Raw genomic sequence first — 13,669 nt, 5'->3', positions numbered from 1 at the left:
ACAAAGCTAGTGGAGGTGATGGAATTTCAGCTGAACTATATCAAATCCTAAAAGATGATGCTGTGAAAGTGCTGCACACAATATGTCAGCAAATTTGGAAACTCAGCAGTGATCACAGGACTGGAAAAGGTCAGTTTTCATTCCAATCCCAAAGAAAGGCAATGACAATGAATGTTCCAACTACCACACAATTGTGCTCATTCCATATGCTAAAAATGTTTTGCTCAGAATCCTTCAAGCTAGGCCTCAGCAGCATGTGACTGAGAAATTTCAAATGTACAAGCTGGATTTTGAAGAGGCAGAGAAACCAGAAGTCAAAAAGCCAACACTCATTGGATCATAGAGAATACAAGGGAATTCCAGAAAAACATCTACTTCTACTTCATTGACTACACTGAAGCCTTTGAGTGTGTGGATCACACACACACACACACACACACACACACACACACACACACACACAAAAAAAAAACCTGTGGAAAATTCTTAAAGAGATGGAAATACCAGATCACCTTACCTGCCTCCTGAGAAACCCGTATGCAAGACAAGAAGCAACAGTTAGAACTGGAAATGAAACAATGGACTGGTTCAAAATCAGGAAAGGAGTACATCAAGGCTATATATTGCCACCTTCCTTATTGAACATATTCAGAGTACATCCTATCACTTCATGGCAAATAGATGGGGAAACAATGGGAACAGTGACAGACTTTATTTTTTGGAGGCTCCAAAATCATTGCAGATGGTGACTCCAGCCATGAAATTAAAAGATGCTTGCTCCTTGGAAGAAAAGCTATGACAAATCTAGACAGCATATTAAAAAGCAGAGACATTACTTTACTAACAAAGGTCCGTCTAGTCAAATTACGGTTTTTCCAGTAGTCATGTATGGATGTGAGAGTTGGACCATAAAGAAGGCTGAAGGCCAAAGCATAGGTGCTTTTGAATTGTGGTGTTGGAGAAGACTCTTGAGAATCCTTTGGACTGCAAGGAGATCAAACCAGTCAATCTTACTGGAAATCAGTCCTGACTAATCATTGGAAGGACTGATGCTGAAGCTGAAACTCCAGTACTTTGGCCACCCAATGCAAAGAACTGACTCGTTGGGAAAGACCCTTATGATGGGAAAGATTGAAGGCAGGAGGAGAAGAGCATGACAGAGGATGAGATTGTTGGATGACATCACCAACTCGATGGACATAAGTTTGCACAAACTCTGGGAATTCGTGAAGGACAGGGAAGCCTGGCATGCTGCAGTCCATGAGGCTGCAAAGAGTCGGACACGACTAAGCAACTGAACTGAACTGAGAGTACATCATGTGAAGTGCTTGGCAGGGTGAACAAGCTGTATTCAAGATTGCCAGGAGAAATATCAACAACCTCAGATATGCAGATGATACCACCCTAATGGCAGAAAGTGAAGAGGAACCAAAGAGCCTCTTGATAAAGGTGAAAGAGAGTGAAAAAGCTGGCTTAAAATTCAGTGTTCAAGAAACTAAGATCGTGGTATTCAGTCCCATCATTTCATGGCAAATAGAAGGGGAAAATGTGGAAATAGTGACAGAATTTATTTCCTTGGGCTCCAAAATCATTGCTGCCATGAAACTAAAAGATGCTTGCTCTTTGCAAGGAAAGCTGTTGCAAACCTAGACAGCATATTCAAAAGCAGGGACATCACTTTGCCAACAAAGGTCCATATTGTCAAAGCTATGGTTTTTCCAGTTGTCATGTATGAATGTGAGAGCTGGACCATAAAGAAGGCTTAGCCCACAGAATTGATGTTTTTGAACTGCAGTGCTGGAGAAGACTTGAGAGTCCCTTGGACTGCAAGGAGATCAAACCAGTCAATGCTAAGGGAAATCAACCTGAATATTCATTGGAAGGACTGATGCTGAAGCTGAAGCTCCAGCACTTCAGCCACCTGGTATGAAGAGCCATCTCACTGGAAAGACCACGATGCTTGGAAAGATTGAAAGCAGGAGAAGGGAGAATGAGGATGGCATCACCAACTCAATGGACATGGGTTTGAGCAAACTTCGAGAGATAGTGAAGGATACGGAAGTCCGGTGTGCTATAGTCCATGAGGTCTCAAAGTGTCAGACATGACTTAGAGACTGAACAACAACATTGCATATAGTTCCCTATATGTACAACTTTCCTGGTGGCTCAGATGGTAAAGAGTTCATCTGCAATGCAGGAGACCTGAGTTCGATCCCTGGGTCAGGCAGATTACCTGGAGAAGGAAATGGCAACCCACTCCAGTTTTCTTGCTTGGGAAATCCCATGGACAAAGGAGTCTGGTAGGTTACAGCCCATGGAGTCGCAAAGAGTCAGACATGATTGAGTGACTAACATATTCATTCACATGTACTACAGGAACTTGCTGTTTATCCATCCTATATATAGTAGTTCGCATCTGCTACCTCCAAACTTGCAAGCTTTCCAGCCCCCACCCTGGTCTACTTTCCCTGTCTGTGATTCCATTTCATAAATAAGATCATTTGTGTCATATTTTAGATTCTACATATGAGTGATATCACATGGTACTTTGTCTGACCTACTTCACTTAGTATCATAATCCCTAGGTCCATCCATGCTGCTGCAAATAGCACTATTTCATTTTTTATGGCTGAATAATATTCCATTGTACATATGTACCATATCTTCTTTGTCCATTCATCTGTCAATGGACATTTAGGCAGTTTCTGTGTCCTGGCTATTGTAAAGAGTGCTGTTATGAACATAAGGATACATGTATCTTTCAAATTAGAATTTTCACCAGATATATGCCCAGGAGTGGGACATATTTTTAGTTTTTTTCTTTTTTTAAGGAAAACCATTTTAAAAAAGGTGTCTAATTGAATCTTGCTATTCGTGGTCCTGATGTTCCATAAAGCTGCCATGGACACTGGATTCATGAACCTGGAACCACCCCCCTCCCTCCACCCACCGCTGGTGGAAGTACAGGATTAGAGTCCTTGGCTTCTAGTCATGGTGCTTTTGTCAATCAATTGATACATACTTTGTTTACTGTGTGTTTCTGTTTAAAGACACCTTTTAATATATTTGGTTGGTTGGTAAGGGTTGAACTCATGCCTAACAGCACTAGAAATTATTCTGGGATGAAGCTCACCTAGCACGTGCCTTTTCTCTGTAAGCTTCATTACCGCCTTCTGCATTTGGGATCCTAGACAGCACTTCAGCACTAGGCTCAGAAAATAGCAAAACCACCAACACACAGTGCAAACATGTACACGTATAGTACTAAGTAGATGCCACAAAGACCCTTGTTTACAGGACAGACTGAAGTAAGGAGGTGTGTCACTTTGTGTGACCTCTGCTGGGAACATGTGGCAGAGTCTCAAGGTTTTCACTCCTTCCTGTGTGTCTGTAAATGACCATAGGGCTATGAGTATGGATTGTCAGGTTACAGAGGAAGTTTGGTGTGTAGGCGAATTCACAAATCCATGAACAATGAGAATCAACTGTATAAAGTCCGTGTTTTCACTTTTGCCACTTGGATTTAACATTACTAATGAACACCATTTATCCAACTTGAGCTTAATTTTGCTTTGGCAGTCTATACCAGCTTTCAATTTCCTTCTCGTTGTCCCTTTTCCCTACAGTGTCTGTGATTAGACTGCAGGTGAGTGTTGCAAAAGATGACGTGGGCTACAAGGAACATAAAAACAGGGAGAGGTGACAGGTAACTGTCTCAGAGTGAGTGGTCAGGTGCAAGCCCTCAGAATTTGAGAATCTAGTCCTCTCTGATTATAGTTTTCTAAAATCAAAGAACAATGCTGTGAAAGAGGGAAATACTCTGGAATTCCATCAGTGGATAGGTGCATTAGAGAGATGGGTGTGTGATTTTTTTCCCCCTTCTATTCCCTATTTTACAAATTTTCTGTAAGATGCTTATACATTTTAATCTTGAAAAGTAACTATTAAGAGAAAGAAGCATTGGTTTAAGAGATCTGAGATTCCTTTTGGGCAAGCATAGTTCACAATCCCCCAAAGGGATTATTTTTTGCCATTCACACTAGCCTGGGAAGGGGTAGTCTGAAAAGCTAGAGACATTTTTATTCATTGAAAGTTTTTGGTTCCTTAGCTCCTGCTGGACAACACTGCATTTAGGTGAACTAAGGAAAGAAGGCAGTTTTCTGCAAACAGTTTCAGCCACTGGTGCTTCCAGCTTATTTTAAACCAACAGCCCTCATTAGCATGAGCTTATCCTGTGCCTTCCTCTCCTACCACGGAGCTCTTCATTTTCCAAACTGAACACTGGGAGTTTGCATGGGCCATGACATTTCAAGAAAGGTCACCTCCCTGAAGGCATTCCCTTAAACTTTTTCTATTCCAAAAATGTTTTCCACCTTCCCCGCCCCCCCCCCCCCCCCCGCCCCAAAAGAAGCTGATTTGTAGCTGAGGGCTTGTGGTTCATCTGAAGTAATAGACTTTCTGCCTCTTGTGGGGTAGAAACCCTCATTGCCTAGGGAGAGGTCAAGAACAGAACAAACACTTCTGCTGGAATCCCTGTGCTGCTCTGCACACATTTCTTTGTCTTTTTGTGTCTGATGCCCATTCTCTGCTCCAGACAGGCTGCTCCCCAGCTTGCTGACAGAGTTGGGGCTGCCTCTAGAGGAAGCCACAGCTGAGGCAGGAGATGGGGAGGTGGGACCTCCCTGCACTGGTTTCCTAGGGTGGCTGTGACAAACCATCACAATCTCGGTGGCTCAGAGAGCAATATATTCTCTCCAGTTTAGGGGGCAGAAGCTTATATTAAGCTGTCAGCCTGCTGGGCTTCCTCTGGGGCCTCCAGGTGAGAATCCTTTCCTGCCTCTTCCAACCTCTGGGGGCTGTGGGTCTTCCTTGTTGTGTGGCTGCACTCCTGTAATCCCTCCCTCCATCCTCACTCTGCTTCTCTTCTGCCTGTCTTCTCTCTGCCTCCTTCCTGGGAGGACACATGGGATTGCATTTAGGGTTCACTCCCATTATCCAGAACAATCTCCCCATCTCAAAATCCTCAACTTCATCACTTCTCAAAGTTCTGCTTTGCCAGATAAGGTAACTTTCACAGCTTCCAAGGATTAGAACAGATATATCTTTGGGGGCCCATTTTCAGTCTACCACACTCTATAAGAAAGAATGCCTTCTTACTTCCATATATGGGCATTACCACTAGATGCTTTATGACTGTGGCTTGAGCAGAAATTTTTTTTTTATTAACACTGGGGTGCCTTTGGGAAAAAGGCCGGTGATTGTGGAGTTTGAAAGAAGAAGCCTCTAGAGTGGCCCAAATTAAAAGAAGAGATATTCTAGGTCCCAGATGAGCTGGGGGTAGAGGATGGCACATGGGATGAGGCAAAGGGCTCTTGGATTGAATGGCCTCATCTGATGTTGATGGCCAGAGGACCACAGCCCAGGAGAGAGCACTAAGCCAGCTCCCAGATGTTAAGTGCAACTTTTCTCTTTCTCACCTTACACAATCGACCAGGCATGAAGGGCAAGAAAACCCCATCTTTCATTACATTGGCTCTGTTGGTGTAACATCCAGGAGAAACAAAAAAGGCAGGGTTACCAAATTCCCCATCTCCCAGCAGCAGGCATACAATGCTTTTTTGAAGACTAATTAAAATTTCATGTCAAAATCATTTAAATGCAAGAGCACTAAACATAGTTGAATTTCAGTTAGGTACACTCTAGAGACACAGCCCAGAGTCTGACCTACTTTAAAAGTGGGGTAATCTTTGGAGGGATTCTTTCATGGACGCTAAATAATTTACATTGAAATTCCATCACGTTTGCTGTGATGTTTTAAAAATGACAACAGTTTCTATTTACATGACCTTGAATATATTGTATTTTCTTTTCCCCATGTTATAGCTGTCTTAGTAAAAGAAAAGAAAGCCTCTGGAATAAATATATGCTTCCCAAATTCATACAATTCAGGAGAAAATCAAATAATAAAATATTGACACTGCAAGGAAGCTACCAGGGCCTGACCATCACAAGGGTGCAAGCTAGAGCAGAAGAGCAGTGGCTGACCCTGGGTAAGGCAGGTGACAAGACCCTGCCCCTCAGGCCTGAGAAAATCAGCTCTGGGGGTCAGGGGGTGGGGCACAGAAACATCCTCTATCTGGTTTCCTGCTGGATTCCCCAGAGCCAAGCATGATGTTGATGAATCATAGGTGCTCAATAAGTAAACAAAGGTACTTTTCTGAATAAATAGAGATACAAAACACATTTCTGGAAAGTCTGTAAAGTCAGTGTTTTACAGGTGTTCAGTTCAGTCGCTCAGTCATGTCCGACCCTTTGCGACCCCATGGACTGCAGCACGCCAGGCCTCCCTGTCCATCACCAACTTCTGGAATTTACTCAAACTCATGTCCATTGAGTTGGTGATGCCATCCAACCATCTCATTCTGTCATTCCTTTCTCCCGCCTTCAGTCTTTCCCAGAATCAACGTCTTCTCAAATGAGTCACTTCTTCACATCAGGTGGCCAAAGTATTGGAGTTTCAGCTTTAGCATCAGTCCTTCCAATGAACACCCAGGACTGATCTTCTTTAGGATGGACTGGTTGGATCTCCTTGCAGTCCAAGAGACTCTCAAAAGTCTTCTCCAACACCACAGTTCAAAAGCATCCATTCTTCGGTGCTCAGCTTTCTTTACAGTCCAACTCTCACATTCATACATGACTATTGGAAAAACCATAGCTTTGACTAGACAGACGTTTATGGGCAAAGTAATGTGTATGCTTTTGAATAAGCTATCTAGGTTGGTCATAGCTTTTCCTCCAAGGGGCAAGCGCCTTTTAATTTCATGGCTGCAGTCACCATCTGCAGTGATTTTGGAGCCCCCAAAAATAAAGTCTGACACTGTTTTCTCATCCGTTTGCCATGAAGTAATAGGACCAGATGCCATTATCTTTGTTTTCTGAATGTTGAGTTTTAAGCCAACTTTTCCACTCTCCACTTTCACTTTCATCAAGAGGCTCTTTAGTTCCTCTTCACCTTCTGCCATAAGGGTGATGTCATCTGCATATCTGAGGTTATTGATAGTTCTCCCGGCAATCTTGATTCCAGCTTGTGCTTCTTCCAGCCCAGCGTTTCTCATGATGTACTCTGCATAGAAGTTAAATACGCAGGATGACAATATACAGCCTTGACATACTCCTTTTCCTATTTGGAACCAGTCTATTGTTCCATGTCCTGTTCTAACTGTTGCTTCCTGACCTGCATATAGGTTTCTCAAGATGCAGGTCAGGTGGTCTAGTATTCCCAATCTCTTTCAGAATTTTCCACAGTTTATTGTGATCCACACAGTCAAAGGCTTTGGCATAGTCAATAAAGCAGAAATAGATGTTTTTCTGGAACTCTCTTGCTTTTTCCATGATCCAGCGGATGTTGGCAATTTGATGTCTGGTTCCTCTGCCTTTTCTAAAACCAGCTTGGACATCTGGAAGTTCACAGTTCACGTATTGCTGAAGTCTGGCTTGGAGAATTTTGAGCATTACTTTACTAGCGTGTGAGATGAGTACAATTGTGTGGTAGTATGAGACTTCTTTGGCATTGCCTTTCTTTGGTATTGGAATGAAAACTGACCTTTTTTGTGGCCACTGCTGAGTTTTCCAAATTTGCTGCCATATTGAGTGAAGCACTTTCACAGCATCATCTTTTAGGATTTGAAATAGCTCAACTGGAACTCCATCATCTCCACTAGCTTTGTTCGTAGTGATGCTTTCTAAGGCCCACTTGACTTCACATTCCAGGATGTCTGGCTCTAGGTGAGTGATAACACCATCGTGATTATCTGGGTGGTGAAGATCTTTTTTGTACAGTTCTTCTGTGTATTCTTGCCACCTCTTCTTAATATCTTCTGCTTCTGTTAGGTCCATATCATTTCTGTCCTTTATCGTGCCCATCTTTGCATGAAATGTTCCCTTGGTATCTCTAATTTTCTTGAAGAGATTTCTAGTCTTTCCCACTCTGTTGTTTTCCTCTATTTCTTTGCATTGATCGCTGAGAAAGGCTTTCTTATCTCTCCTTGCTATTCTTTGGAACTCTGCATTCAGATGCTTATATCTTTCCTTTTCTCCTTTGCTTTTTGCTTCCCTTCTTTTCACAGCTATTTGTAAGGCCTCCTTAGACAGAATTTTGCTTTTTTGCTTTCTTTTCCACGGGGATGGTCTTGATCCCTGTCTCCTGTACAATGTCACGAACCTCCATCCACAGTTCATCAGACACTCTGTCTATCAGATCTAGTCCCTCAAATCTATTTCTCACTTCCACTGTATAATCATAAGGGAATTGATTTAGGTCATACCTGAATGGTCTACGGTTTTCCCCACTTTCTTCAATTTAAGTCTGAATTTGGCAATAAGGAGTTCATGATCTGTGCCACAGTCAGCTCCCGGTCTTATTTTTGCTGACTGTGTAGAGCTTCTCCATCTTTGGCTGCAAAGCATATAATCAATCTGATTTCAGTGTTGACCATCTGGTGATGTCCACGTGTAGAGTCTTCTCTTGTGTTGTTGGAAGAGGGTGTTTGCTATGACCAGTGCGTTCTCTTGGCAATACTCTATTAACCTTTTCCCTGCTGCGTTCTGTACTCCAAGGCCAAATTTGCCTGTTACTCCAGGTGTTTCTTGACTTCCTACTTTTGCATTCCAGTGCCCTACAACGAAAAGGACATCTTTTTTGGGTGTTAGTTCTAAAAGGTCTTGTAGGTCTTCATAGAACCGTTCAACTTCAGCTTCTTCAGCATTACTGGTTAGGGCATAGACTTGGATTACTGCGATATTGAATGGTTTGCCTTGGAAACGAACAGAGATCATTCTGTCGTTTTTGAGACTGCATCCAAGTACTGCATTTCGGACTCTTTTGTTGACCATGATGGCTACTCCATTTCTTCTAGGTTTTCTTGCCCATAGTAGTAGATATAATGGTCATCTGAGTTACATTCACCCATTCCAGTCCATTTTAGTTTGCTGATTCCTAGAATGTGGATGTTCACTCTTGCCATCTTCTGTTTGACTACTTCCAATTTGCCTCGATTCATGGACCTAACGTTCCAGGTTCCTATGCAATATTGCTTTTACAGCATTGAATCTTGCTTCTAAAACCAGTCACATCCACAACTGGGTATTATTTTTGTTTGGGTCCATCCCTTCATTCTTTCTGCAGTTATTTCTCCACTGATCTCCAGTGGCATAATGGGCACTTACCAACCTGGGGAATTCCTCTTTCAGTATCCCATCATTTTGCCTTTTCATACTGTTCATGGGTTCTCAAGGCAAGAATACTGAAATGGTTTGCCATTCCCTTCTCCAGCTGACCACATTCTGTCTGACCTCTCCACCATGACCTGTCCATTTTGGGTGGCCCTATACGGCAGGGCTTAGTTTCATTGAGTTAGACAAGGCTGTGGTCTGTATGATTAGATTGGCTAGTTTCCTGTGATTATGGTTTCAGTGCGCCTGCCCTCTGATGCCCTCTCCCAACACTTACCATCTTACTTGGTCGTGGGGTATCTCTTACCTTGGTCGTGGGGTATCTCTTCATGGCTGCTCCTTCAAGCTCAGCCACTGCTCCTTACTTTGGACAAGTCACCCCTCCTGACCTCGAACGTGGAGTAGGTCTATTGGCCCTTCTGTGCCCGCGCAGCCACCGCTCTTTGGACATGGGGTTGCTCTTCTCGGCCGCCGCCCCTGACCTCGGGCGTTGGGTAGCTCCTCTCGGAGGCGCTTCCTGCATGGTCGGCCTCAGCCGACTATACTAAAATAAAACAAAAAATAAAGCCCATGTTCCAGTTTTACCAATTGCCCCAGTAATGTTCTCTCTTGAACTCTTCCCACATCTTCCCCTTCCTATACAGGAACTAGTTTAGGATCAGGTATTACATTTGGTTGTCATGTCTCTAATCACTTTTAACCTGGTATCTATACCCAGTCTTTTTTGTTTTAATGCACTTGACATGTTTTGAAAGCATTCAGTCTCTTTTTCCTTTGGGGGAATTGCCTGACATTCCTAAATGATTAAATTCAAATTAAACATTCTAGCTGGGATATGGCAGAAGTGACATTTTGTCTCAATGTATTATATCTGGTTTCACAATATTCATTTGGCCCTCAGTGGTACTATTAATTTTGATCACCTGGTAATTACTGTATAGTTAGCATTTTCCCCTTTTAACTAATAAGCAATCCATAGTGGGGGGGGGGGACACTTTGTTTTTCTCAATTAAATGTAAACAAAACAAAACAAACAACAAAGTTGGATATACAGATCAGTTCAGTTCAGTCACTTAGTCGTGTCCGACTCTTTGCGACCCCATGAATCGCAGCACACCAGGCCTCCCTGTCCATCACCAACTCCCAGAGTTCACTCAGACTCACGTCCATCGAGTCGGTGATGCCATCCAGCCATCTCATCCTCTGTCGTCCCCTTCTCCTCCTGCCCCCAATCCCTCCGAGCATCAGAGTCTTTTCCAATGAGTCAACTCTTTGCATGAGGTGGCCAAAGTATTGGAGCTTGAGCTTCAGCATCAGTCCTCCCAAAGAACACCCAGGACTGGTGTCCTTCAGAATGGACTCGTTGGATCTCCTTGCAGTCCAAGGGACTCTCAAGAGTCTTCTCCAACACCACAGTTCAAGAGCATCAATTCTTCGGCACTCAGCTTTTTTCACAGTCCAACTCTCACATCCATACATGACCACTGGAAAAACCATAGCCTTGACTAGAAAGACCTTTGTTGGCAAAGCAACGTCTTGCTTCTCAATATGCTATCTAGGTTGGTCATAACTTTCCTTCCAAGGAATAAGCGTCTTTTAATTTCATGGTTGCAATCACCATCTGCAGTGATTTTGGAGCTCTCCCCCCGCCCCCCCACCCAAAAAAAGAGTCTGACAACGTTTCTACTGTTTCCCCATCTATTTCCCATGAAGTGACGGGACCAGATGCCATGATCTTCGTTTTCTGAATGTTGAGTTTTAAGCCAACCTTTTCACTCTCCACTTTCACCTTCATGAAGAGGCTTTTTAGTTCCTCTTCACTTTCTGCCATAAGGGTGGTATTATCTGCATATCTGAGGTTATTGATATTTCTCCCGGCAATCTTGATTCCAGCTTGTGCTTCTTCCAGCCCAGCGTTTCTCATGATGTACTCTGCATATAACAGTAGGACCTTGATATTTATCCATTCTATACATAACAGTTTGCATCTGTTAACTCCTAACTCCCAATTCATCTCCCGGCCACCCTAACAACCACAAGTCTGTTCTATATGTCTGTGAGTCTGTTTTTATTTTGACGATAAGTTCATTTGCATCAAATTTTAGATTCCATGTACAAATGATATCCTATGGTATTTGTCTTCCTCGGTTTGACTTGAAAAGCGCAAGTCGCTCAGTCGTGTCTGACTCTTTGTGACCCCGTTGACTGTACATACAATCCATGGAACTCTCCAGGCCAGAACACTGGAGTGGGTAGCCTTTCCCTTCTCCAGGGGATCTTCCCAACCCAGGGATCGAACCCAGATCTCCCACACTGCATGCAGATTCTTTACCAGCTGAGCCACAAGGGAAGCCCAAGAATATCAGGTGGGTAGTCTATCCCTTCTTCAGTGGATCTTCCCGACCGAGGAATCAAACTGAGATCTCCTACATTGCAGGCAGATTCTTTACCAACTGAGCTATCAGGGAAGCTTATTTCACTTAATATGATAATCTCCAGGCCCATCCATGTTGTTGCCTAGGGTGCCAGTTACTCTTGTCTTTAATAGAGGAGATTTTGAGCACATGTAACTTGGTACAGTCTTCCTGAGGGGGAATTTGAAATTCCACATCTTTGATTCAGTCATTTCCCTTTCAGTAATTTACTTAAGAACAATTAATGATGTCCATAAAGGTTCAGCTATAAGGATGCCCATCATAGGCCTGTTTCCAACTGAAAAAACAAAAGCCCTCAAACCTTAGGACACTGAAAGATGAATTATCTACTGATAAAATACTATGAAACAGCATTCACAGTATAATCTTATATATTACACAAATGTACACATATATAGGCACAGAAGTTCTAGAAGATGTTAACAGTCTTAGTAATGCTACACGGTGGGATCATGAAGTGTTTTTTTTCCTTTAAAAATTTTTTGTAATAAAATATTTTATACTACAGTCTATTTTTTAAATATAGTTACCCCTTTTATTTTGTGTCCTCTTACGTGGTCAAACAGGAGATGGCAAGAGTGAACATCAACATCTTAGGAATCAGTAAACTAAAATGGATGGGAATGGGTGAATTTAATTCAGATGACCATTATATCTACTACTGTGGGCAAGAATCCCTTGAAGAAATGGAGTAGCCCTAATAGTCAACAAAAGAGTCCAAAATGCAGTAGTTGGATGCAACCTCAAAAATGACAGAATGATCTGTTTCTTTCCAAGGCAAATCATTCAATATCACAGTAATCCAAGTCAATGCCCAAACAACTGATGCTGAAGAAATTGAAGTTGACTGAATCTATGAAGACCTATAACACCTTCTAGAACTAACACCGAAAAAAGATGTTCTTTTCATCATAGTGGATTGGAATGCAAAAGTACGAAGTCAAGAGATAACAGGCAAGTTTGGCCTTGGAGTACAAAATGAAGCAGGACAAAGTCTAACAGTTTTGTCAAATGAGCACGCTGGTCATAACAAACATCCTTTTCCAACAACCCAAGAGACGACTCTACACATGGACATCAATAGATGCTCAATACCAAAATCAGATTAATTATGTTCTTTGCATCCAAAGATGGACAAGCTCTATATTGTCTGTTAAAACAGTCTGAAACTGATCGTAAGCACCTTGTTACAAAAATCAGGCTTAAATTGAAGATAGTAGGGAAAACCACTAGGCTATTCAGTTATGAATAAATCAAATCACTTATGATTATACAGTGGAGGTGATGCACAGATTCAAGGTATTGGATTTGGTAGACAGAGTGCCTGAAAAACTATGGACAGAGGTTCATAACATTGTACACGAGTCAGTGACCAAAATCATCTCAAAGAAAAATAAATGCAAAATGGCAAAGTAATTGTCTGAGGAGGCTTTCCAGATAGCTGAGGAAAGAAGAGAAGCAAAAGGTATGGGAGAAAAGGAAAGATATGTCCATCCGAATGCAGAGTTCCAGAGAATAGCAAGGAGAGATAAACAAGTCATCTGAAGTGAACAATGCAAAGAAATAGAGGAAAACAACAGAATAGGAAAGACTAGTGATCTCTTCAAGAAAATTGGAGATATCAAGGGAGTATTTCATGCAAGGATGGGCACAATAAAGGACAGAAATGATAAGGACTTAACAGAAGTGGAAGAAATTAAGAAGAGGTGGCAAGAATACACAGAAGAACTATATAAAAAGATCTTCATGACCCAGATAACCACGATGGTGTGATCACTCACCTAGAGCCAGACATCCTGAAATGTGAAGTCAAATGGACCTTAGTAAAAATTACTATGAATAAAGCTAATGGAGATGATAGAATCCTAGCTGAGCTATTTAAAATCCTAAAAGTTGATGCTGTTAAAGTGCTGCAGTCAATATGTCAGCAAATTTGGAAAATTCAAAAGTGGCCACAGAACTGGAAAAGGTTAGTTTTCATTTCAATCCCAAAGAAGGGCAAT

This window comes from Bos taurus, chromosome 1 (genome assembly GCF_002263795.3).
Source record: "Bos taurus isolate L1 Dominette 01449 registration number 42190680 breed Hereford chromosome 1, ARS-UCD2.0, whole genome shotgun sequence".
Classification (NCBI taxonomy): Eukaryota; Metazoa; Chordata; class Mammalia; order Artiodactyla; family Bovidae; genus Bos; species Bos taurus.
This window is presented reverse-complemented; position numbering follows the sequence as displayed.